This window comes from Orcinus orca, chromosome 14 (genome assembly GCF_937001465.1).
Source record: "Orcinus orca chromosome 14, mOrcOrc1.1, whole genome shotgun sequence".
NCBI lineage: Eukaryota > Metazoa > Chordata > Mammalia > Artiodactyla > Delphinidae > Orcinus > Orcinus orca.
The window spans coordinates 3,029,263-3,055,771 of record NC_064572.1 but is presented as its reverse complement, the minus strand read 5'-3'; positions in this window follow the sequence as shown (position 1 = coordinate 3,055,771).

The following is a 26,509-nucleotide window of genomic DNA, read 5'->3' as shown; positions in this document are numbered from 1 at the left end:
AGGAACCCAGCCAGGATCAGACTCTTACCAGAGGGCCCACATTACCACGAGGTTCGGAACCCGACAGCAGTTTCACCACTCCAGGGGGCCACACCAGCGTAAGGTGAGGAACCCAGCACATGTGGCCTCAAACCAGAGGACCCACATCACCAAGTGGCTGAGAGTGAGGCAGGCAGGAGTATCCTCACAAGAGAGGGCCCATAGAATAAAAAAGATAAGGAATCCAGCAGTTGGAACCTCCCAGCACATGGCCCAGAGCAGCAAGGCTATGGGATCCAGGCCGGAGTGAACTCACACCAGTGGGCTCACATCATGAAACTGTGAGCAACCCAGCCGTTGGGACCTCAGAGCAGAAGACCCACTACCCAATGAGGGTGGGACCCTGTCAGGAGTATCCTCGCAACATTGGGAGCCCATCAGAAAACTTGGGGAACCAAGCAGTTAGGGCCTGACCCCAGAGGGCCCTCATCACCCAGGGGAAGAGGTGCCCAGCAGGCTCCAACTGCCACCAGAGGGCCCATGTCGCCAAGGAGACGTGTGCCAGCTAGGCAGGAGTGACCTCACAGAAGAGGGCCCACCTCACAGAAGGGTGAGGATCCCAGCCATGGTCAGACTCTCACCAGAGGGCCCACATCAACAAGGGGTTGGGAGTGAGGCAGGCAGAAGTACCTTCACAACAGAGGGTACATAGAATAAAAAATGTGAGGAATCCATCAGTTGGAACCTCCAAGCAGGCGACCCAGAGCACGGAGGCTATGGGATCCAGGCCTGAGTGAACTGACACCAGAGGGCCCACAACATGAAAATGTGAGCAACCCAGCCGTTGGGACCTCAGAGTATAAGTCCCACAGCCCCATGGGGATGGGAACCTGGCAGGAGTGTCCTCGCACCACTGGGTGCAATTCAGAAAATGTGGGGAGTCCAGAATTTAGGGCCTGATGCCAGAGGGCTCTCATCACCGATGGGAGAAGGCTACCAGCCGGCTCCAACTGCCACCAGAGGCCCCATGTCGCCCAGGCGACGTACGCGAGCCAGGCAGGAGTGACCTCACAGCAGAGGGCCCACCTCACAGAAGGGTGAGGAACCCATCCAGCCACAGAATCTCACCAGAGGGCCCACAACACCAAGGGGACGGGAACCAGGCAGGAGTTTCTTCACACCAGTAGGGCCACACCATCGAAAGGTGAGGAAATCAGCACATGTGGACTCAAACCAGAGGAACCACATCACCAACACCTGTGGACTCAAACCAGAGGAACCTCATCACCAAGCGGCTGGGAGTGAGGCAGGCAGGAGTAGCCTCACAACAGAGGGCCCATACAATAAAAATGGTGAGGAATCCAGCAGTTGGCAACTCCGAGCAGGCAGCCCAGAGCACCGAGGCTATGGGATATTCTCACCAGAGGGCCCACAACGCCAAGGGGACGGGTACCAGGCAGGAGTTTCTTCACACCAGTGGGGCCACACCATCGAAAACTGAGGAAACCAGCGCATATGGACTCAAACCAGAGGAACCACATCACCAGCACATGTGGACTCAAACCAGAGGAACCACATCACGAAGCGGCTGGGAGTGAGGCAGGCAGGAGTAGCCTCACAACAGAGGGCCCATACAATAAAAATGGTGAGGAAACCAGCAGTTGGAAACTCCCAGCAGGCGGCCCAGAGCACCCAGGCTATAGGTTGCAGGCCGGAGTGAACTCCCACCAGTGGGCCCACAACATGAAACTGTGAGTAACCGAGCCGTTGGGACCACAGAGCATAAGGCCCACAGCCCCATGTGGATGGAAACCTGGCAGGAGTGTCCTCGCACCACTGGGCGCAAATCAGAAAATGTGGGGAGCCCAGAATTTAGGGCCTGACGCCAGAGGGCTCTCATCACCAAGGGGAGAAGTCCACCAGCCGGCTCCAACTGCCACCAGAGGGCCCACGTCGCCAGGCGATGTACGCGAGCCAGGCAGGAGTGACCTCTCATCAGAGGGCCCACCTCACAGAAGGGTGAGGAACCCATCAAGCCACAGACTCTCACCGGAGGGCCCACAACACCAACGGGACAGGAACCAAGCAGGAGTTTCTTCACACCAGTGGGGCCACACCTTCGAAAGGTGAGGAAACCAGCACATGTGGACTCAAATCAGAGGAACCACATCACCAACACATGGGGACTCAAATCAGAGGAACCACATCACCAAGTGGCTGGGAGTGAGGAACCAGGAGTAGACTCACAACAGAGGGCCCATACAATAAAAATGGTGAGGAATCCAGCAGCTGGAAACTCCCAGCAGGCGGCCCAGAGCACCGAGGCTATGGGATGCAGGCCGGAGTGAACTCACACCAGAGGGCCCACATCATGAAACTGTGAGCAACCCAGCACATGGGACCTCAGAGCAGAAGACCCACATCCCCATTGGGATCGGAACCTGGCAGGAGTGTCCTCGCACCACTGGGCGCACATCAGAAAGTTTGGGGAGCCCAGAAATTATTGTCTGAGACCAATGTGGGCTAATCACCAAGGGGAGGAGTCTCCCAGCAGGCACCAACTGCCAGGAGAGGGCCCACGTCGCCAAGGAGCCGTGTGCCAGCTAGGCAGGAGTGACCTCACAGAAGAGGGCCCACCTCACAGAAGGGTGAGGAACCCAGCAAGGATCAGACTCTAACCAGAGTGCCCACATTACCACGAAGTGCGGAACCAGGCAGGAGTGTCCTCACTTCAGTGGGGCCACACCAGCGTAAGGTGAGGAACCCAGCACATGTGGCCTCCAACCAGAGGACCCACATCACCAAGTGGCTGAGAGTGAGGCAGGCAGGAATAGCCTCACAAGAGTGGGCCCATAGAATAAAAACGATAAGGAATCCAGCAGTTGGAAACTCCCAACACATGGCCCAGAGCAGCAAGGCTATGGGATACAGGCCGGCGTGAACTCACACTAGTGGGCCCACATCATGAAACTATGAGCAAGCCCAGCTGCTGCGAACTCAGAGCAGAAGACCCACATCCCAATGGGGGTGGGACCCTGGCAGCAGTATCCTCGCAACACTAGGTGCCCATCAGAAAATTGGGGAACCCAGCAGTTAGGGCCTGACCGCAGAGGGCCCTCATCACCCAGGGGAGGAGGCGTCCAGCAGGCTCCAACTGCCACCAGAGGGCCCACGTCGCCAAGGAGACGTGTGCCAGCTAGGCATGAGTGACCTCACAGAAGAGGGTCCACCTCACAGAAGGGTGAGGGTCCCAGCCACAGTCAGACACTCACCAGAGGGCCCACATCACCAAGGGGATGGGAGTGAGGCAGGCAGAAGTCGCTTCACAACAGAGGGTCCATAGAATAAAAAATGTGAGGAATCCATCAGTTGGAACCTCCAAGCAGGCGACTGAGAGCACGGAGGCTATGGGATGCAAGCGTGAGTGAACTCACACCAGAGGGCCCACAACATGAAAATGTGAGCAACCCAGCCATTGGAACCACAGAGCATAAGGCCCATAGCCCCATGGGGATGGGAACCTGGCAGGAGTGTCCTCACACCACTGGGCGCAAATCAGAGAATGTGGGGAGCCCAGAATTGAGGGTCTGACGCCAGATGGCTCTCATCACCGAGGGGAGAAGGCTACCAGCCGGCTCCAACTGCCACCAGAGGGCCCACGTCTCCCAGGCGATGTACGCGAGCCAGGCAGGAGTGACCTCACAGCAGAGGGCCCACCTCACAGAAGGGTGAGGAACCCATCCAGCTACAGACTCACCAGAGGGCCCACAACACCAAGGGGACGGGAACCAGGCAGGAGTTTCTATACACCAGTGGGGACACACCATCGAAAGGTGAGGAAACCAGCACATGTGGACTCAAACCAGAGGAACTACATCACCAAGTGGCTGGGAGTGAGGCAGGCAGGAGTAGCCTCACAACAGAGGGCCCATACAATAAAAATGATGAGGAATCCAGCAGTTGGCAACTCCAGCAGGCGTCCCAGTGCACCGAGGCTATGGGATGCAGGCCGGAGTGAACTCACACCAGAGGGCCCACATCATGAAACTGTGAGCAACCAGGCACATTGGACCTCAGAGCAGAAGGCTCAAATCCCCATTGGGATCGGAACATGGCAGGAGTGTCCTCGCACCACTGGGCACACATCACAAAGTGTGGGGAGCCCAGAAATTATTGTCTGAGGCCAATGGGCGCTAATCACCAAGGGGAGGAGGCTCCCAGCAGGCACCAACTGCCAGGAGAGGGCCCACGTCACCAAGGAGCCGTGTGCCAGCTAGGCAGGAGTGACCTCACAGAAGAGGGCCCACCTCACAGAGAGTGAGGAACCCAGCCAGGATCAGACTCTCACCAGAGGGCCCACATTACCACAAGGTTCAGAACCAGGCAGGAGTGTCCTCACTCCAGTGGGGCCACACCAACGTAAAGTGAGGAACCCAGCACATGTGGCCTCAAACCAGAAGACCCACATCACCAAGTGGCTGAGAGTGAGGCAGGCAGGAGTAGTCTCACAAAAAAGAACACATAGAATAAAAAAGATAAGGAATCCAGCAGTTGGAAACTCCCAGCACATGGCCCAGAACAGCAAGGCTATGGGATCCAGGCTGGAGTGAACTCACACCAGTGGGCCCACGTCATGAAACTGTGAGCAACCCAGCTGTTGGGACTTCAGAGCAGAGGACCCACATTCCAATGGGGGTGGGACCTTGGCAGGAGTATCCTCGCAACACTGGGTGCCCATCAGAAAACTTGGGGAACCCAGCAGTTAGCGCCTGACCCAGGAGGGCCCTCATAACCCAGGGGAGCAGGCGCCCAGCAGGCTCCAACTGCCAGGAGAGGGCCCACGTCGACAAGGAGCCGTGTGCCAGCTAGGCAGGAGTGACCTCACAGAAGAGAGCCCACCTCACAGAAGGGTGAGGAACCCAGCAAGGATCAGACTCTAACCAGAGCGCCCACATTACCACGAAGTGCGGAACCAGGCAGGAGTGTCCTCACTTCAGTGGGGCCACACCAGCGTAAGGTGAGGAACCCAGCACATGTGGCCTCCAACCAGAGGACCCACATCACCAAGTGGCTGAGAGTGAGGCAGGCAGGAATAGCCTCACAAGAGTGGGCCCATAGAATAAAAACGATAAGGAATCCAGCAGTTGGAAACTCCCAACACATGGCCCAGAGCAGCAAGGCTATGGGATACAGGCCGGCGTGAACTCACACCAGTGGGCCCACATCATGAAACTATGAGCAAGCCCAGCTGCTGCGAACTCAGAGCAGAAGACCCACATCCCAATGGGGGTGGGACCCTGGCAGCAGTATCCTCGCAACACTAGGTGCCCATCAGAAAATTGGGGAACCCAGCAGTTAGGGCCTGACCGCAGAGGGCCCTCATCACCCAGGGGAGGAGGCGTCCAGCAGGCTCCAACTGCCACCAGAGGGCCCACGTCGCCAAGGAGACGTGTGCCAGCTAGGCATGCGTGACCTCACAAAAGAGGGCCCACCTCACAGAAGGGTGAGGGTCCCAGCCACGGTCAGACACTCACCAGAGGGCCCACATCACCAAGGGGATGGGAGTGAGGCAGGCAGAAGTCGCTTCACAACAGAGGGTCCATAGAATAAAAAATGTGAGGAATCCATCAGTTGGAACCTCCAAGCAGGCGACTGAGAGCACGGAGGCTATGGGATGCAAGCGTGAGTGAACTCACACCAGAGGGCCCACAACATGAAAATGTGAGCAACCCAGCCGTTGGAACCACAGAGCATAAGGCCCATAGCCCCATGGGGATGGGAACCTGGCAGGAGTGTCCTCACACCACTGGGCGCAAATCAGAGAATGTGGGGAGCCCAGAATTGAGGGCCTGACGCCAGAGGGCTCTCATCACCGAGGGGAGAAGGTTACCAGCCGGCTCCAACTGCCACCAGAGGGCCCACGTCTCCCAGGTAACGTACGCGAGCAGGCAGTAGTGACCTCACAGCAGAGGGCCCACCTCACAGAAGGGTGAGGAACCCATCCAGCCACAGACTCTCACCAGAGGGCCCACATCATGAAACTGTGAGCAACACAACTCATGGGACCACAGGGCATAAGACCCACAGCCCCATGGGGACGGGAACCTGGCAGGAGTTTCCTCGCACCACTAGGTGCACATTAGAAAGTGTGAGGCGCCCAGAAATTATTGCCTGAGGCCAGAGGGCGCTAATCACCAAGGGCAGGAGGCTCCCAGCATGCACCAACTCCCAGGAGAGGGCACACGTCACCAAGGAGATGTGTACCAGCTAGTCAGGAGTGACCTCACAGAAGAGTGCCCACCTGACAGTCGGGTGAGGAACCCAGCCAGGATCAGACTCTCACCAGAGGGCCCACATTACCATGAGGTACGGAACCAGGCAGGAGTGTCCTCACTCCAGTGGGTCCACATCAGCGTAAGGTGAGGAACCCAGCACATGTGGCCTCCAACCAGAGGACCCACATCACCAAGTGGCTGAGAGTGAGGCAGGCAGGAGTAGCCTCACACGAGAGGGCCCATAGAATAAAAACGATAAGGAATTCAGCAGTTGGAACCTCCCAGCACATGGCGCAGAGCAGCAAGGCTATGGGTTCCAGGCCGGAGTGAACTCACACCAGTGGGCCCACATCATGAAACTGTGAGCAACCCAGCCATTGGGATCTCAGAGCAGAAGACCCACATCCCAGTGGGGGTGGGACCCTGTCAGGAGTATCCTCGCAACACTGGTTTCCCATCAGAAAACATGGGGAACCCAGCAGTTAGGGCCTCACCCCAGAGGACCCTCATCACCCAGGGGAGGAGGCGTCCAGCAGGCTCCAACTGCCACCAGAGGGCCCACGTCACCAAGGAAACGTGTGCCAGCTAGGCAGGAGTGACCTCACAGCAGAGGGCCCACCTCACAGAAGGGTGAGGAACCCATCCAGCCACACTCTCTCACCAGAGGGCCCAAAACACCAAGGGGATGGGAACCAGGCAGGAGTTTCTTCGCAGCAGTAGGTCCACACCACCGAAAGGTGAGGAGACCAGCACATGTGGACTCAAACCAGAGGAACCACATCACCAACACATGTGGACTCAAAACAGAGGAACCACATCACCAAGTGGCTGGGAGTGAGGCAGGCAGGAGTAGTCTCACAACAGAGGGCCCATACAATTAAAATGGTGAGGAATCCAGCAGTTGGAAACTCCGAGCAGATGGCCCAGAGCACCGAGGCTATGGGATGCAGGCTGGAGTGAACTCACACCAGCGGGCCCACAACATGAATCTGTGAGCAACCCAGCCGTTGGAACCGCAGAGCATAAGGCCCACAGCCCCATGGGGATGGGAACCTGGCAGGAGTGTCCTCACACCACTGGGCACAAATCAGAAAATGTGGGGAGCCCAGAATTGAGAGTCTGACGCCAGTTGGCTCTCATCACCGAGGGGAGAAGGCTACCAGCCGGGTCCAACTGCCACCAGAGGGCCCACGTCTCCCAGGCGACGTACGCGAGCCGGGCAGGAGTGACCTCACAGCAGAGGGCCCACCTCACAGAAGGGTGAGGCACCCATCCAGCTACAGACTCACCAGAGGGCCCACAACACCAAGGGAACGGGAACCAGGCAGGAGTTTCTATACACCAGTGGGGCCACACCATCGAAAGGTGAGGAAACCAGCACATGTGGACTCAAACCAGAGGAACTACATCACCAAGTGGCTGGGAGTGAGGCAGGCAGGAGTAGCCTCACAACAGAGGGCCCATACAATAAAAATGATGAGGAATCCAGCAGTTGGCAACTCCAGCAGGCGTCCCAGTGCACCGAGGCTATGGGATGCAGGCCGGAGTGAACTCACACCAGAGGGCCCACATCATGAAACTGTGAGCAACCCAGCACATGGGAACTCAGAGCAGAGGGCCCACATCCCCATGGGGATGGGAACCTGGCAGGAGTGTCCTCGCACCACTGGGCACACATCACAAAGTTTGGGGAGCCCTAAAGTTATTGCCTGAGGCCAGTGGGCGCTCATCACCAAGGGGCGGAGGCTCCCAAAAGGCACCAACTTCCAGGAGAGGCCCCACGTCGCCAAGGAGACGTGTGCCAGCTAGGCAGGAGTGACCCTATAGAAGAGGGCCCAACTCACAATAGCTTGAGGAACCCAGCCAGGATCAGACTCTCAGCAGAGGGACCACATTACCATGAGGTTCGGAACCAGACAGGAGTGTCCTTATTCCAGTGGGGCAACACCAGCGTAAGGTGAGGAACCCTGCACATGTGGCCTCAAACCAGAGGACCCACATCACCAAGCAGCTGGGAGTGAGGCTGGCAGGAATAGCCTCACAACAAAGGGCCCATACAATAAAAATGGTGAGGAATCCAGCAGTTGGAAACTCCCAGCAGGCGGCCCAGAACACCGAGGCTATGGGATGAAGGCCAGAGTGAACTCACACCAGAGGGCCCACATCATGAAACTGTGAGCAACCCAACACATGGGACCTCAGAGCAGAAGGCCCACATCCCCATGGGGATCGGAACTTGGCAGGAGTGTCCTCGCACCACTGGGCGCACATCAGAAAGTGTGGGGAGCCCAGAAATTATTGCCTGAGGCCAGAGGGCGCTAATCACCAAGGGGAGGAGGCTCCCAGCAGGCACCAACTGCCGGGAAAGGGCCCACGTCACCAAGGAGACATGTGCCAGCTAGGCAGGAATGACCTCAGAGAAGAGGGCCCACCTCACAGAAGGGTGAGGAACCCAGCCAGGATCAGACTCTTACCAGAGGGCCCACATTACCACGAGGTTCGGAACCCGACAGCAGTTTCACCACTCCAGGGGGCCACACCAGCGTAAGGTGAGGAACCCAGCACATGTGGCCTCAAACCAGAGGACCCACATCACCAAGTGGCTGAGAGTGAGGCAGGCAGGAGTATCCTCACAAGAGAGGGCCCATAGAATAAAAAAGATAAGGAATCCAGCAGTTGGAACCTCCCAGCACATGGCCCAGAGCAGCAAGGCTATGGGATCCAGGCCGGAGTGAACTCACACCAGTGGGCTCACATCATGAAACTGTGAGCAACCCAGCCGTTGGGACCTCAGAGCAGAAGACCCACTACCCAATGAGGGTGGGACCCTGTCAGGAGTATCCTCGCAACATTGGGAGCCCATCAGAAAACTTGGGGAACCAAGCAGTTAGGGCCTGACCCCAGAGGGCCCTCATCACCCAGGGGAAGAGGTGCCCAGCAGGCTCCAACTGCCACCAGAGGGCCCATGTCGCCAAGGAGACGTGTGCCAGCTAGGCAGGAGTGACCTCACAGAAGAGGGCCCACCTCACAGAAGGGTGAGGATCCCAGCCATGGTCAGACTCTCACCAGAGGGCCCACATCAACAAGGGGTTGGGAGTGAGGCAGGCAGAAGTACCTTCACAACAGAGGGTACATAGAATAAAAAATGTGAGGAATCCATCAGTTGGAACCTCCAAGCAGGCGACCCAGAGCACGGAGGCTATGGGATCCAGGCCTGAGTGAACTGACACCAGAGGGCCCACAACATGAAAATGTGAGCAACCCAGCCGTTGGGACCTCAGAGTATAAGTCCCACAGCCCCATGGGGATGGGAACCTGGCAGGAGTGTCCTCGCACCACTGGGTGCAATTCAGAAAATGTGGGGAGTCCAGAATTTAGGGCCTGATGCCAGAGGGCTCTCATCACCGATGGGAGAAGGCTACCAGCCGGCTCCAACTGCCACCAGAGGCCCCATGTCGCCCAGGCGACGTACGCGAGCCAGGCAGGAGTGACCTCACAGCAGAGGGCCCACCTCACAGAAGGGTGAGGAACCCATCCAGCCACAGAATCTCACCAGAGGGCCCACAACACCAAGGGGACGGGAACCAGGCAGGAGTTTCTTCACACCAGTAGGGCCACACCATCGAAAGGTGAGGAAATCAGCACATGTGGACTCAAACCAGAGGAACCACATCACCAACACCTGTGGACTCAAACCAGAGGAACCTCATCACCAAGCGGCTGGGAGTGAGGCAGGCAGGAGTAGCCTCACAACAGAGGGCCCATACAATAAAAATGGTGAGGAATCCAGCAGTTGGCAACTCCGAGCAGGCAGCCCAGAGCACCGAGGCTATGGGATATTCTCACCAGAGGGCCCACAACGCCAAGGGGACGGGTACCAGGCAGGAGTTTCTTCACACCAGTGGGGCCACACCATCGAAAACTGAGGAAACCAGCGCATATGGACTCAAACCAGAGGAACCACATCACCAGCACATGTGGACTCAAACCAGAGGAACCACATCACGAAGCGGCTGGGAGTGAGGCAGGCAGGAGTAGCCTCACAACAGAGGGCCCATACAATAAAAATGGTGAGGAAACCAGCAGTTGGAAACTCCCAGCAGGCGGCCCAGAGCACCCAGGCTATAGGTTGCAGGCCGGAGTGAACTCCCACCAGTGGGCCCACATCATGAAACTGTGAGCAACCCAGCCATTGAGACCTCAGAGCAGAAGACCCACAACCCAATGGGGGTGGGATCCTGCCACGAGTATCCACGCAACACTGGGTGCCCATCAGAAAACTTGGGGAACCCAGCAGTTAGGGCCTGACCCCAGAGGGCCCTCATCACCCAGGGGAGGAGGCGCCCAGCAGGCTCCAACTGCCACCAGAGGGCCCACGTCGCCAAGGAGACGTGTGCCAGCTAGGCAGGAGTGACCTCAGAGAAGAGGGCCCACCTCACAGAAGGGTGAGGATCCCAGCCACGGTCAGACTCACCAGAGGGCCCACATCACCAAGGGGATGGGAGTGAGGCAGGCAGAAGTAGCTTCTCAACAGAGGGTCCATAGAATAAGTAATGTGAGGAATCCATCAGTTGGAACCTCCAAGCAGGCAACCCAGAGCACGGAGGCTATGGGATCCAGGCCTGAATGAGCTCACACCAGAGGGCCCACAACATGAAACTGTGAGTAACACAGCTGTTGGGACGTCAGAGCATAAGGCCCACAGCCCCATGGGGATGGGAACCTGGCAGGAGTGTCCTCGCACCACTGGGTGCAAATCAGAAAATGTGGGGAGCCCAGAATTTAGGGCCAGACCCCAGAGGGCTCTCATCAGCGAGGGGAGAAGGCTACCAGCCGGCTCCAACTGCCACCAGAGGGCCCACGTCTCCCAGGCAATATACGCGAGCCAGGCAGGAGTGACCTCACAGCAGAGGGCCCACCTCAAAGAAGGGTGAAGAACCCATCCAGCCACAGACTCTCACCAGAGGGCCCACATCATGAAACAGTGAGCAACCCAGCACATGGGACCTCAGAGAAGAAGGCCCACATCCCCATGGGGATCTGAACCTGGCAGGAGTGTCCTCGCACCACTGGGCGCATATCAGAAAGTGTGGGGAGCCCACAAATTATTGCCTGAGGCAAGAGGGTGCTAATCACCAAGGGGAGGAGGCTCCCAGCAGGCACCAACTGCCAGGAGAAGGCCCACGTTGCCAAGGAGACGTGTGCCAGCTAGGCAGGAGAGACCTCACAGAAGAGGGCCTCGGTGAGGATACCAGCCACGGTCAGACTCTCACTAGAGGGCCCACATCACCAAGGGGATGGGGGTGAGGCAGGCAGAAGTTACATCACAACAGAGGACCCATAGAATAAAAATGTGAGGAATCCATCAGTTGGAACCTCCAAGCAGGCGACCCAGAGCACGGAGGCTATGGGATCCAGGTCTGAGTGAACTGACACCAGAGGGCCCACAACATGAAAGTGTGAGCAACTCTGCCGTTGGGACCTCAGAGCATAAAGCCCACAGCCCCATGGGGATGGGAACCTCGTAGGAGTGTCCTCGCACCACTGGGCTCAAATCCGAAAATGTGGGGAGCCCAGAATTTAGGACCTGACGCCAGAGGGCTCTCATCACCGAGGGGAGAAGGCTACCAGCCGGCTCCAACTGCCACCAGAGGGCCCACGTCGCCCAGGCGACGTACGCGAGCCAGGCAGGAGTGACCTCACAGCAGAGGGCCCACCTCACACAAGGGTGAGGAACCCATCCAGCCACAGACTCTCACCAGAGGGCCCACAACACCAAGGGGACGGGAAACAGGCAGGAGTTTCTTCACACCAGTGGGGCCACACCATCGAAAGGTGAGGAAACCAGCACATGAGGACTCAAACCAGAGGAACCACATCACCAACACATGTGGACTCAAACCAGAGGAACCACATCACCAAGCGGCTGGGAGTGAGGCAGGCAGGAGTAGCCGCACAGTAGAGGGCCCATACAATAAAAATGGTGAGGAATCCAGCGGTTGGCAACTCCGAGCAGGCAGCCCAGAGCACCGAGGCTATGGGATACTCTCTCCAGAGGGCCCACAACGCCAAGGGGACGGGTACCAGGCAGGAGTTTCTTCACACCAGTGGGGCCACACCATCGAAAACTGAGGAAACCAGCGCATATGGACTCAAACAAGAGGAACCACATCACCAGCACATGTGGACTCAAACCAGAGGAACCACATCACCAAGCAGCTGGGAGTGAGGCAGGCAGGAGTAGCCTCACAACAGAGGGCCCATACAATAAAAATGGTGAGGAATCCAGCAGTTGGAAACTCCCAGCAGGCAGCCCAGAGCACCGAGGCTATGGGATATTCTAACCAGAGGGCCCACATCACCAAGGGGTTGGGAGTGAGGCAGGCAGAAGTAGCTTCACAACAGAGGGTCCATAGAATAAAAAATGTGAGGAATCCATTAGTTGGAACCTCCAAGCAGGCGACAGAGTGCAAGGAGGCTATGGGATCCAGGCCTGAGTGAACTCACAGCAGAGGGCCCACAACATGAAAATGTGAGCAACCCAGCCGTAGGGACCTCAGAGCATAAGGCCCACAGCCCCATGGGGATGGGAACCTGGCAGGAGTGTCCTCGCACCACTGGACGCAAATCAGAAAATGTGGGGAGCCCAGAATTTAGGGCATGACGCCAGAGGGCTCTCATCACCAAGGGGAGAAGGCTACCAGCCGGCTCCAACTGACACCAGAGGGCCCACATCGCCCAGGCGACGTACGCGAGCAAGGCTGTAGTGATCTCACAGCGGAGGGCCCACCTCACAGATGGGTGAGGAACCCATTCAGCCACAGACTCTCACCAGAGGGCCCACAACACCAAGGGGACGGGAACCAGGCAGGAGTTTCTTCACACCAGTGGGGCCACACCATCGAAAGGTGAGGAAACAAGCACATGTGGACTCAAACCAGAGGAAGCACATCACAAAGCGGCTGGGAGTGAGGCAGGCAGGAGTAGCCTCAAAAGAGAGGGCCCATACAATAAAAATGGTGAGGAATCCAGCAGTTGGAAACTCCCAGCAGGCGGCCCAGAGCACCGAGCCTATGGGATGCAGGCCAGAGTGAACTCTCACTAGAGAGCCCACAACATGAAACTGTGAGTAACCGAGCCGTTGGGACCACAGAGCATAAGGCCCACAGCCCCATGTGGATGGAAACCTGGCAGGAGTGTCCTCGCACCACTGGGCGCAAATCAGAAAATGTGGGGAGCCCAGAATTTAAGGCCTGAGCCAGAGGGCTCTCATCACCAAGGGGAGAAGTCCACCAGCCGGCTCCAACTGCCACCAGAGGGCCCACGTCGCCAGGCGATGTACGCGAGCCAGGCAGGAGTGACCTCTCATCAGAGGGCCCACCTCACAGAAGGGTGAGGAACCCATCAAGCCACAGACTCTCACCGGAGGGCCCACAACACCAACGGGACAGGAACCAGGCAGGAGTTTCTTCACACCAGTGGGGCCACACCTTCGAAAGGTGAGGAAACCAGCACATGTGGACTCAAATCAGAGGAACCACATCACCAGCACATGTGGACTCAAACCAGAGGAACCACATCACGAAGCGGCTGGGAGTGAGGCAGGCAGGAGTAGCCTCACAACAGAGGGCCCATACAATAAAAATGGTGAGGAAACCAGCAGTTGGAAACTCCCAGAAGGCGGCCCAGAGCACCCAGGCTATAGGTTGCAGGCCGGAGTGAACTCCCACCAGTGGGCCCACATCATGAAACTGTGAGCAACCCAGCCATTGAGACCTCAGAGCAGAAGACCCACAACCCAATGGGGTGGGATCCTGCCACGAGTATCCACGCAACACTGGGTGCCCATCAGAAAACTTGGGGAACCCAGCAGTTAGGGCCTGACCCCAGAGGGCCCTCATCACCCAGGGGAGGAGGCGCCCAGCAGGCTCCAACTGCCACCAGAGGGCCCACGTCGCCAAGGAGACGTGTGCCAGCTAGGCAGGAGTGACCTCAGAGAAGAGGGCCCACCTCACAGAAGGGTGAGGATCCCAGCCACGGTCAGACTCACCAGAGGGCCCACATCACCAAGGGGATGGGAGTGAGGCAGGCAGAAGTAGCTTCTCAACAGAGGGTCCATAGAATAAGTAATGTGAGGAATCCATCAGTTGGAACCTCCAAGCAGGCAACCCAGAGCACGGAGGCTATGGGATCCAGGCCTGAATGAGCTCACACCAGAGGGCCCACAACATGAAACTGTGAGTAACACAGCTGTTGGGACGTCAGAGCATAAGGCCCACAGACCCATGGGGATGGGAACCTGGCAGGAGTGTCCTCGCACCACTGGGCGCAAATCAGAAAATGTGGGGAGCCCAGAATTTAGGGCCAGACCCCAGAGGGCTCTCATCACCGAGGGGAGAAGGCTACCAGCCGGCTCCAACTGCCACCAGAGGGCCCACGTCTCCCAGGCAATGTACGCGAGCCAGGCAGGAGTGACCTCACAGCAGAGGGCCCACCTCAAAGAAGGGTGAAGAACCCATCCAGCCACAGACTCTCACCAGAGGGCCCACATCATGAAACAGTGAGCAACCCAGCACATGGGACCTCAGAGAAGAAGGCCCACATCCCCATGGGGATCTGAACCTGGCAGGAGTGTTCTCGCACCACTGGGCGCATATCAGAAAGTGTGGGGAGCCCACAAATTATTGCCTGAGGCAAGAGGGTGCTAATCACCAAGGGGAGGAGGCTCCCAGCAGGCACCAACTGCCAGGAGAAGGCCCACGTTGCCAAGGAGACGTGTGCCAGCTAGGCAGGATTGACCTCACAGAAGAGGGCCCACCTCACAGAAGGGTGAGGAACCCAGCCAGGATCAGACTCTCATCAGAGGGCCCACATTACCACGAGTTTCAGAACCAGGCAGGAGTGTCCTCATTCGAGTGGGGCCACACCAGCGTAAGGTGGGGAAGCCAGCACATGTGGCCTCCAACCAGAGGACCCACATCACCAAGTGGCTGAGAGTGAGGCAGGCAGGAGTATCCTCACAAGAGAGGGCCCATAGAATTAAAAAGATAAGGAATCCAGCAGTTGGAACCTCCCAGCACATGGCCAAAAGCAGCAAGGCTATGGGATCCAGGCCGGAGTGAACTCACACCAGTGGGCTCACATCATGAAACTGTGAGCAACCCAGCCGTTGGGACCTCAGAGCAGAAGACCCACATCCCAATGAGGGTGGGACCCTGTCAGGAGTATCCTCGCAACATTGGGAGCCCATCAGAAAATTTGGGGAACCAAGCAGTTAGGGCCTGACCCCAGAGGGCCCTCATCACCCAGGGGAAGAGGTGCCCAGCAGGCTCCAACTGCCACCAGAGGGCCCATGTCGCCAAGGAGACGTGTGCCAGCTAGGCAGGAGTGACCTCACAGAAGAAGGCCCACCTCACAGAAGGGTGAGGATCCCAGCCATGGTCAGACTCTCACCAGAGGGCCCACATCAACAAGGGGTTGGGAGTGAGGCAGGCAGAAGTACCTTCACAACAGAGGGTACATAGAATAAAAAATGTGAGGAATCCATCAGTTGGAACCTCCAAGCAGGCGACCCAGAGCACGGAGGCTATGGGATCCAGGCCTGAGTGAACTCACACCAGAGGGCCCACAACATGAAAATGTGAGCAACCCAGCCGTTGGGACCTCAGAGTATAAGTCCCACAGCCCCATGGGGATGGGAACCTGGCAGGAGTGTCCTCGCACCACTGGGTGCAATTCAGAAAATGTGGGGAGTCCAGAATTTAGGGCCTGATGCCAGAGGGCTCTCATCACCGATGGGAGAAGGCTACCAGCCGGCTCCAACTGCCACCAGAGGCCCCAGGTTGCCCAGGCGACGTACATGAGCCAGGCAGGAGTGACCTCACAGCAGAGGGCCCACCTCACAGAAGGGTGAGGAACCCATCCAGCCACAGAATCTCACCAGAGGGCCCACAACACCAAGGGGACGGGAACCAGGCAGGAGTTTCTTCACACCAGTAGGGCCACACCATCGAAAGGTGAGGAAATCAGCACATGTGGACTCAAACCAGAGGAACCACATCACCAACACCTGTGGACTCAAACCAGAGGAACCTCATCACCAAGCGGCTGGGAGTGAGGCAGGCAGGAGTAGCCTCACAACAGAGGGCCCATACAATAAAAATGGTGAGGAATCCAGCAGTTGGCAACTCCGAGCAGGCAGCCCAGAGCACCGAGGCTATGGGATATTCTCACCAGAGGGCCCACAACGCCAAGGGGACGGGTACCAGGCAGGAGTTTCTTCACACCAGTGGGGCCACACCATCGAAAACTGAGGAAACCAGCGCATATGGACTCAAACCAGAGGAAACACATCACCAGCACATGTGGACTCAAACCAGAGGAACCACATCATGAAGCGGCTGGGAGTGAGGCAGGCAGGAGTAGCCTCACAACAGAGGGCCCATACAATAAAAATGGTGAGGAAACCAGCAGTTGGAAACTCCCAGCAGGCGGCCCAGAGCACCCAGGCTATAGGTTGCAGGCCGGAGTGAACTCCCACCAGTGGGCCCACATCATGAAACTGTGAGCAACCCAGCCATTGAGACCTCAGAGCAGAAGACCCACATCCCAATGGGGGTGGGACCCTGGCAGGAGTATCCTCGCAACACTGGGTGCCCATCAGAAAACTTGGGGAACCCAGCAGTTAGGGCCTGACCCCAGAGGGCCCTCATCACCCAGGGCAGGTGGCGCCCAGCAGGCTCCAACTGCCACCAGAGGGCCCTCATCGCCAAGGAGACGTGTGCCATCTAGGCAGGAGAGACCTCACAGAAGAGGGCCTCGGTGAGGATCCCAGCCACTGTCAGACTCTCACTAGAGGGCCCACATCACCAAGGGGATGGGGGTGAGGCAGGCAGAAGTTACATCACAACAGAGGACCCATAGAATAAAAATGTGAGGAATCCATCAGTTGGAACCTCCAAGCAGGCGACCCAGAGCACGGAGGCTATGGGATCCAGGTCTGAGTGAACTGACACCTGAGGGCCCACAACATGAAAGTGTGAGCAACTCTGCCGTTGGGACCTCAGAGAATAAAGCCCATAGCCCCATGGGGATGGGAACCTCGTAGGAGTGTCCTCGCACCACTGGGCTCAAATCCGAAAATGTGGGGAGCCCAGAATTTAGGACCTGACGCCAGAGGGCTCTCATCACCGAGGGGAGAAGGCTACCAGCCGGCTCCAACTGCCACCAGAGGGCCCACGTCACCCAGGCGACGTACGCGAGCCAGGCAGGAGTGACCTCACAGCAGAGGGCCCACCTCACACAAGGGTGAGGAACCCATCCAGCCACAGACTCTCACCAGAGGGCCCACAACACCAAGGGGACGGGAAACAGGCAGGAGTTTCTTCACACCAGTGGGGCCACACCATCGAAAACTGAGGAAACCAGCGCATATGGACTCAAACCAGAGGAACCACATCACCAGCACATGTGGACTCAAACCAGAGGAACCACATCACCAAGCAGCTGGCAGTGAGGCAGGCAGGAGTAGCCTCACAACAGAGGGCCCATACAATAAAAATGGTGAGGAATCCAGCAGTTGGAAACTCCGAGCAGGCAGCCCAGAGCACCGAGGCTATGGGATATTCTAACCAGAGGGCCCACATCACCAAGGGGTTGGGAGTGAGGCAGGCAGAAGTAGCTTCACAACAGAGGGTCCATAGAATAAAAAATGTGAGGAATCCATTAGTTGGAACCTCCAAGCAGGCGACAGAGTGCAAGGAGGCTATGGGATCCAGGCCTGAGTGAACTCACAGCAGAGGGCCCACAACATGAAAATGTGAGCAACCCAGCCGTAGGGACCTCAGAGCATAAGGCCCACAGCCCCATGGGGATGGGAACCTGGCAGGAGTGTCCTCGCACCACTGGACGCAAATCAGAAAATGTGGGGAGCCCAGAATTTAGGGCATGACGCCAGAGGGCTCTCATCACCAAGGGGAGAAGGCTACCAGCCGGCTCCAACTGCCACCAGAGGGCCCACATCGCCCAGGCGACGTACGCGAGCAAGGCTGGAGTGATCTCACAGCGGAGGGCCCAACTCACAGATGGGTGAGGAACCCATTCAGCCACAGACTCTCACCAGAGGGCCCACAACACCAAGGGGACGGGAACCAGGCAGGAGTTTCTTCACACCAGTGGGGCCACACCATCGAAAGGTGAGGAAACAAGCACATGTGGACTCAAACCAGAGGAAGCACATCACAAAGCGGCTGGGAGTGAGGCAGGCAGGAGTAGCCTCAAAAGAGAGGGCCCATACAATAAAAATGGTGAGGAATCCAGCAGTTGGAAACTCCCAGCAGGCGGCCCAGAGCACCGAGCCTATGGGATGCAGGCCGGAGTGAACTCTCACTAGAGAGCCCACAACATGAAACTGTGAGTAACCGAGCCGTTGGGACCACAGAGCATAAGGCCCACAGCCCCATGTGGATGGAAACCTGGCAGGAGTGTCCTCACACCACTGGGCGCAAATCAGAAAATGTGGGGAGCCCAGAATTTAGGGCCTGACGCCAGAGGGCTCTCATCACCAATGGGAGAAGTCCACCAGCCGGCTCCAACTGCCACCAGAGGGCCCACGTCGCCAGGCGATGTACGCGAGCCAGGCAGGAGTGACCTCTCATCAGAGGGCCCACCTCACAGAAGGGTGAGGAACCCATCAAGCCACAGACTCTCACCGGAGGGCCCACAACACCAACGGGACAGGAACCAGGCAGGAGTTTCTTCACACCAGTGGGGCCACACCTTCGAAAGGTGAGGAAACCAGCACATGTGGACTCAAATCAGAGGAACCACATCACCAACACATGGGGACTCAAATCAGAGGAACCACATCACCAAGTGGCTGGGAGTGAGGAACCAGGAGTAGACTCACAACAGAGGGCCCATACAATAAAAATGGTGAGGAATCCAGCAGCTGGAAACTCCCAGCAGGCGGCCCAGAGCACCGAGGCTATGGGATGCAGGCCGGAGTGAACTCACACCAGAGGGCCCACATCATGAAACTGTGAGCAACCCAGCACATGGGACCTCAGAGCAGAAGACCCACATCCCCATTGGGATCGGAACCTGGCAGGAGTGTCCTCGCACCACTGGGCGCACATCAGAAAGTTTGGGGAGCCCAGAAATTATTGTCTGAGACCAATGTGGGCTAATCACCAAGGGGAGGAGTCTCCCAGCAGGCACCAACTGCCAGGAGAGGGCCCACGTCGCCAAGGAGCCGTGTGCCAGCTAGGCAGGAGTGACCTCACAGAAGAGGGCCCACCTCACAGAAGGGTGAGGAACCCAGCAAGGATCAGACTCTAACCAGAGCGCCCACATTACCACGAAGTGCGGAACCAGGCAGGAGTGTCCTCACTTCAGTGGGGCCACACCAGCGTAAGGTGAGGAACCCAGCACATGTGGCCTCCAACCAGAGGACCCACATCACCAAGTGGCTGAGAGTGAGGCAGGCAGGAATAGCCTCACAAGAGTGGGCCCATAGAATAAAAACGATAAGGAATCCAGCAGTTGGAAACTCCCAACACATGGCCCAGAGCAGCAAGGCTATGGGATACAGGCCGGCGTGAAATCACACCAGTGGGCCCACATCATGAAACTATGAGCAAGCCCAGCTGCTGCGAACTCAGAGCAGAAGACCCACATCCCAATGGGGGTGGGACCCTGGCAGCAGTATCCTCACAACACTAGGTGCCCATCAGAAAATTGGGGAACCCAGCAGTTAGGGCCTGACCGCAGAGGGCCCTCATCACCCAGGGGAGGAGGCGTCCAGCAGGCTCCAACTGCCCCCAGAGGGCCCACGTCGCCAAGGAGACGTGTGCCAGCTAGGCATGCGTGACCTCACAAAAGAGGGCCCACCTCACAGAAGGGTGAGGGTCCCAGCCACGGTCAGACACTCACCAGAGGGCCCACATCACCAAGGGGATGGGAGTGAGGCAGGCAGAAGTCGCTTCACAACAGAGGGTCCATAGAATAAAAAATGTGAGGAATCCATCAGTTGGAACCTCCAAGCAGGCGACTGAGAGCACGGAGGCTATGGGATGCAAGCGTGAGTGAACTCACACCAGAGGGCCCACAACATGAAAATGTGAGCAACCCAGCCGTTGGAACCACAGAGCATAAGGCCCATAGCCCCATGGGGATGGGAACCTGGCAGGAGTGTCCTCACACCACTGGGCGCAAATCAGAGAATGTGGGGAGCCCAGAATTGAGGGCCTGACGCCAGAGGGCTCTCATCACCGAGGGGAGAAGGTTACCAGCCGGCTCCAACTGCCACCAGAGGGCCCACGTCTCCCAGGCAACGTACGCGAGCAGGCAGTAGTGACCTCACAGCAGAGGGCCCACCTCACAGAAGGGTGAGGAACCCATCCAGCCACAGACTCTCACCAGAGGGTCCACATCATGAAACTGTGAGCAACACAACTCATGGGACCACAGGGCATAAGACCCACAGCCCCATGGGGACGGGAACCTGGCAGGAGTTTCCTCGCACCACTAGGTGCACATTAGAAAGTGTGAGGCGCCCAGAAATTATTGCCTGAGGCCAGAGGGCGCTAATCACCAAGGGCAGGAGGCTCCCAGCATGCACCAACTCCCAGGAGAGGGCCCACGTCACCAAGGAGATGTGTACCAGCTAGTCAGGAGTGACCTCACAGAAGAGTGCCCACCTGACAGTCGGGTGAGGAACCCAGCCAGGATCAGACTCTCACCAGAGGGCCCACATTACCATGAGGTACGGAACCAGGCAGGAGTGTCCTCACTCCAGTGGGTCCACATCAGCGTAAGGTGAGGAACCCAGCACATGTGGCCTCCAACCAGAGGACCCACATCACCAAGTGGCTGAGAGTGAGGCAGGCAGGAGTAGCCTCACACGAGAGGGCCCATAGAATAAAAAAGATAAGGAATTCAGCAGTTGGAACCTCCCAGCACATGGCGCAGAGCAGCAAGGCTATGGGTTCCAGGCCGGAGTGAACTCACACCAGTGGGCCCACATCATGAAACTGTGAGCAACCCAGCCATTGGGATCTCAGAGCAGAAGACCCACATCCCAGTGGGGGTGGGACCCTGTCAGGAGTATCCTCGCAACACTGGTTTCCCATCAGAAAACATGGGGAACCCAGCAGTTAGGGCCTCACCCCAGAGGACCCTCATCACCCAGGGGAGGAGGCGTCCAGCAGGCTCCAACTGCCACCAGAGGGCCCACGTCACCAAGGAAACGTGTGCCAGCTAGGCAGGAGTGACCTCACAGCAGAGGGCCCACCTCACAGAAGGGTGAGGAACCCATCCAGCCACACTCTCTCACCAGAGGGCCCAAAACACCAAGGGGATGGGAACCAGGCAGGAGTTTCTTCGCAGCAGTAGGTCCACACCACCGAAAGGTGAGGAGACCAGCACATGTGGACTCAAACCAGAGGAACCACATCACCAACACATGTGGACTCAAAACAGAGGAACCACATCACCAAGTGGCTGGGAGTGAGGCAGGCAGGAGTAGTCTCACAACAGAGGGCCCATACAATAAAAATGGTGAGGAATCCAGCAGTTGGAAACTCCGAGCAGATGGCCCAGAGCACCGAGGCTATGGGATGCAGGCTGGAGTGAACTCACACCAGCGGGCCCACAACATGAATCTGTGAGCAACCCAGCCGTTGGAACTGCAGAGCATAAGGCCCACAGCCCCATGGGGATGGGAACCTGGCAGGAGTGTCCTCACACCACTGGGCACAAATCAGAAAATGTGGGGAGCCCAGAATTGAGAGTCTGACGCCAGTTGGCTCTCATCACCGAGGGGAGAAGGCTACCAGCCGGGTCCAACTGCCACCAGAGGGCCCACGTCTCCCAGGCGAAGTGCGCGAGCCGGGCAGGAGTGACCTCACAGCAGAGGGCCCACCTCACAGAAGGGTGAGGCACCCATCCAGCTACAGACTCACCAGAGGGCCCACAACACCAAGGGAACGGGAACCAGGCAGGAGTTTCTATACACCAGTGGGGCCACACCATCGAAAGGTGAGGAAACCAGCACATGTGGACTCAAACCAGAGGAACTACATCACCAAGTGGCTGGGAGTGAGGCAGGCAGGAGTAGCCTCACAACAGAGGGCCCATACAATAAAAATGATGAGGAATCCAGCAGTTGGCAACTCCAGCAGGCGTCCCAGTGCACCGAGGCTATGGGATGCAGGCCGGAGTGAACTCACACCAGAGGGCCCACATCATGAAACTGTGAGCAACCCAGCACATGGGAACTCAGAGCAGAGGGCCCACATCCCCATGGGGATGGGAACCTGGCAGGAGTGTCCTCGCACCACTGGGCACACATCACAAAGTTTGGGGAGCCCTAAAGTTATTGCCTGAGGCCAGTGGGCGCTCATCACCAAGGGGCGGAGGCTCCCAAAAGGCACCAACTTCCAGGAGAGGCCCCACGTCACCAAGGAGACGTGTGCCAGCTAGGCAGGAGTGACCCTATAGAAGAGGGCCCAACTCACAATAGCTTGAGGAACCCAGCCAGGATCAGACTCTCAGCAGAGGGACCACATTACCATGAGGTTCGGAACCAGACAGGAGTGTCCTTATTCCAGTGGGGCAACACCAGCGTAAGGTGAGGAACCCTGCACATGTGGCCTCAAACCAGAGGACCCACATCACCAAGCAGCTGGGAGTGAGGCTGGCAGGAATAGCCTCACAACAGAGGGCCCATACAATAAAAATGGTGAGGAATCCAGCAGTTGGAAACTCCCAGCAGGCGGCCCAGAACACCGAGGCTATGGGATGAAGGCCAGAGTGAACTCACACCAGAGGGCCCACATCATGAAACTGTGAGCAACCCAACACATGGGACCTCAGAGCAGAAGGCCCACATCCCCATGGGGATCGGAACTTGGCAGGAGTGTCCTCGCACCACTGGGCGCACATCAGAAAGTGTGGGGAGCCCAGAAATTATTGCCTGAGGCCAGAGGGCGCTAATCACCAAGGGGAGGAGGCTCCCAGCAGGCACCAACTGCCGGGAAAGGGCCCACGTCACCAAGGAGACATGTGCCAGCTAGGCAGGAATGACCTCAGAGAAGAGGGCCCACCTCACAGAAGGGTGAGGAACCCAGCCAGGATCAGACTCTTACCAGAGGGCCCACATTACCACGAGGTTCGGAACCCGACAGCAGTTTCACCACTCCAGGGGGCCACACCAGCGTAAGGTGAGGAACCCAGCACATGTGGCCTCAAACCAGAGGACCCACATCACCAAGTGGCTGAGAGTGAGGCAGGCAGGAGTATCCTCACAAGAGAGGGCCCATAGAATAAAAAAGATAAGGAATCCAGCAGTTGGAACCTCCCAGCACATGGCCCAGAGCAGCAAGGCTATGGGATCCAGGCCGGAGTGAACTCACACCAGTGGGCTCACATCATGAAACTGTGAGCAACCCAGCCGTTGGGACCTCAGAGCAGAAGACCCACATCCCAATGAGGGTGGGACCCTGTCAGGAGTATCCTCGCAACATTGGGAGCCCATCAGAAAACTTGGGGAACCAAGCAGTTAGGGCCTGACCCCAGAGGGCCCTCATCACCCAGGGGAAGAGGTGCCCAGCAGGCTCCAACTGCCACCAGAGGGCCCATGTCGCCAAGGAGACGCGTGCCAGCTAGGCAGGAGTGACCTCACAGAAGAGGGCCCACCTCACAGAAGGGTGAGGATCCCAGCCATGGTCAGACTCTCACCAGAGGGCCCACATCAACAAGGGGTTGGGAGTGAGGCAGGCAGAAGTACCTTCACAACAGAGGGTACATAGAATAAAAAATGTGAGGAATCCATCAGTTGGAACCTCCAAGCAGGCGACCCAGAGCACGGAGGCTATGGGATCCAGGCCTGAGTGAACTGACACCAGAGGGCCCACAACATGAAAATGTGAGCAACCCAGCCGTTGGGACCTCAGAGTATAAGTCCCACAGCCCCATGGGGATGGGAACCTGGCAGGAGTGTCCTCGCACCACTGGGTGCAATTCAGAAAATGTGGGGAGTCCAGAATTTAGGGCCTGATGCCAGAGGGCTCTCATCACCGATGGGAGAAGGCTACCAGCCGGCTCCAACTGCCACCAGAGGCCCCATGTCGCCCAGGCGACGTACGCGAGCCAGGCAGGAGTGACCTCACAGCAGAGGGCCCACCTCACAGAAGGGTGAGGAACCCATCCAGCCACAGAATCTCACCAGAGGGCCCACAACACCAAGGGGACGGGAACCAGGCAGGAGTTTCTTCACACCAGTAGGGCCACACCATCGAAAGGTGAGGAAATCAGCACATGTGGACTCAAACCAGAGGAACCACATCACCAACACCTGTGGACTCAAACCAGAGGAACCTCATCACCAAGCGGCTGGGAGTGAGGCAGGCAGGAGTAGCCTCACAACAGAGGGCCCATACAATAAAAATGGTGAGGAATCCAGCAGTTGGCAACTCCGAGCAGGCAGCCCAGAGCACCGAGGCTATGGGATATTCTCACCAGAGGGCCCACAACGCCAAGGGGACGGGTACCAGGCAGGAGTTTCTTCACACCAGTGGGGCCACACCATCGAAAACTGAGGAAACCAGCGCATATGGACTCAAACCAGAGGAACCACATCACCAGCACATGTGGACTCAAACCAGAGGAACCACATCACGAAGCGGCTGGGAGTGAGGCAGGCAGGAGTAGCCTCACAACAGAGGGCCCATACAATAAAAATGGTGAGGAAACCAGCAGTTGGAAACTCCCAGCAGGCGGCCCAGAGCACCCAGGCTATAGGTTGCAGGCCGGAGTGAACTCCCACCAGTGGGCCCACATCATGAAACTGTGAGCAACCCAGCCATTGAGACCTCAGAGCAGAAGACCCACAACCCAATGGGGGTGGGATCCTGCCACGAGTATCCACGCAACACTGGGTGCCCATCAGAAAACTTGGGGAACCCAGCAGTTAGGGCCTGACCCCAGAGGGCCCTCATCACCCAGGGGAGGAGGCGCCCAGCAGGCTCCAACTGCCACCAGAGGGCCCACGTCGCCAAGGAGACGTGTGCCAGCTAGGCAGGAGTGACCTCAGAGAAGAGGGCCCACCTCACAGAAGGGTGAGGATCCCAGCCACGGTCAGACTCACCAGAGGGCCCACATCACCAAGGGGATGGGAGTGAGGCAGGCAGAAGTAGCTTCTCAACAGAGGGTCCATAGAATAAGTAATGTGAGGAATCCATCAGTTGGAACCTCCAAGCAGGCAACCCAGAGCACGGAGGCTATGGGATCCAGGCCTGAATGAGCTCACACCAGAGGGCCCACAACATGAAACTGTGAGTAACACAGCTGTTGGGACGTCAGAGCATAAGGCCCACAGCCCGATGGGGATGGGAACCTGGCAGGAGTGTCCTCACACCACTGGGTGCAAATCAGAAAATGTGGGGAGCCCAGAATTTAGGGCCAGACCCCAGAGGGCTCTCATCAGCGAGGGGAGAAGGCTACCAGCCGGCTCCAACTGCCACCAGAGGGCCCACGTCTCCCAGGCAATATACGCGAGCCAGGCAGGAGTGACCTCACAGCAGAGGGCCCACCTCAAAGAAGGGTGAAGAACCCATCCAGCCACAGACTCTCACCAGAGGGCCCACATCATGAAACAGTGAGCAACCCAGCACATGGGACCTCAGAGAAGAAGGCCCACATCCCCATGGGGATCTGAACCTGGCAGGAGTGTCCTCGCACCACTGGGCGCATATCAGAAAGTGTGGGGAGCCCACAAATTATTGCCTGAGGCAAGAGGGTGCTAATCACCAAGGGGAGGAGGCTCCCAGCAGGCACCAACTGCCAGGAGAAGGCCCACGTTGCCAAGGAGACGTGTGCCAGCTAGGCAGGATTGACCTCACAGAAGAGGGCCCACCTCACAGAAGGGTGAGGAACCCAGCCAGGATCAGACTCTCATCAGAGGGCCCACATTACCACGAGTTTCAGAACCAGGCAGGAGTGTCCTCATTCGAGTGGGGCCACACCAGCGTAAGGTGGGGAAGCCAGCACATGTGGCCTCCAACCAGAGGACCCACATCACCAAGTGGCTGAGAGTGAGGCAGGCAGGAGTATCCTCACAAGAGAGGGCCCATAGAATTAAAAAGATAAGGAATCCAGCAGTTTGAACCTCCCAGCACATGGCCAAGAGCAGCAAGGCTATGGGATCCGGGTCGGAGTGAATTCACACCAGGGGGCCCACATCATGAAACTGTGAG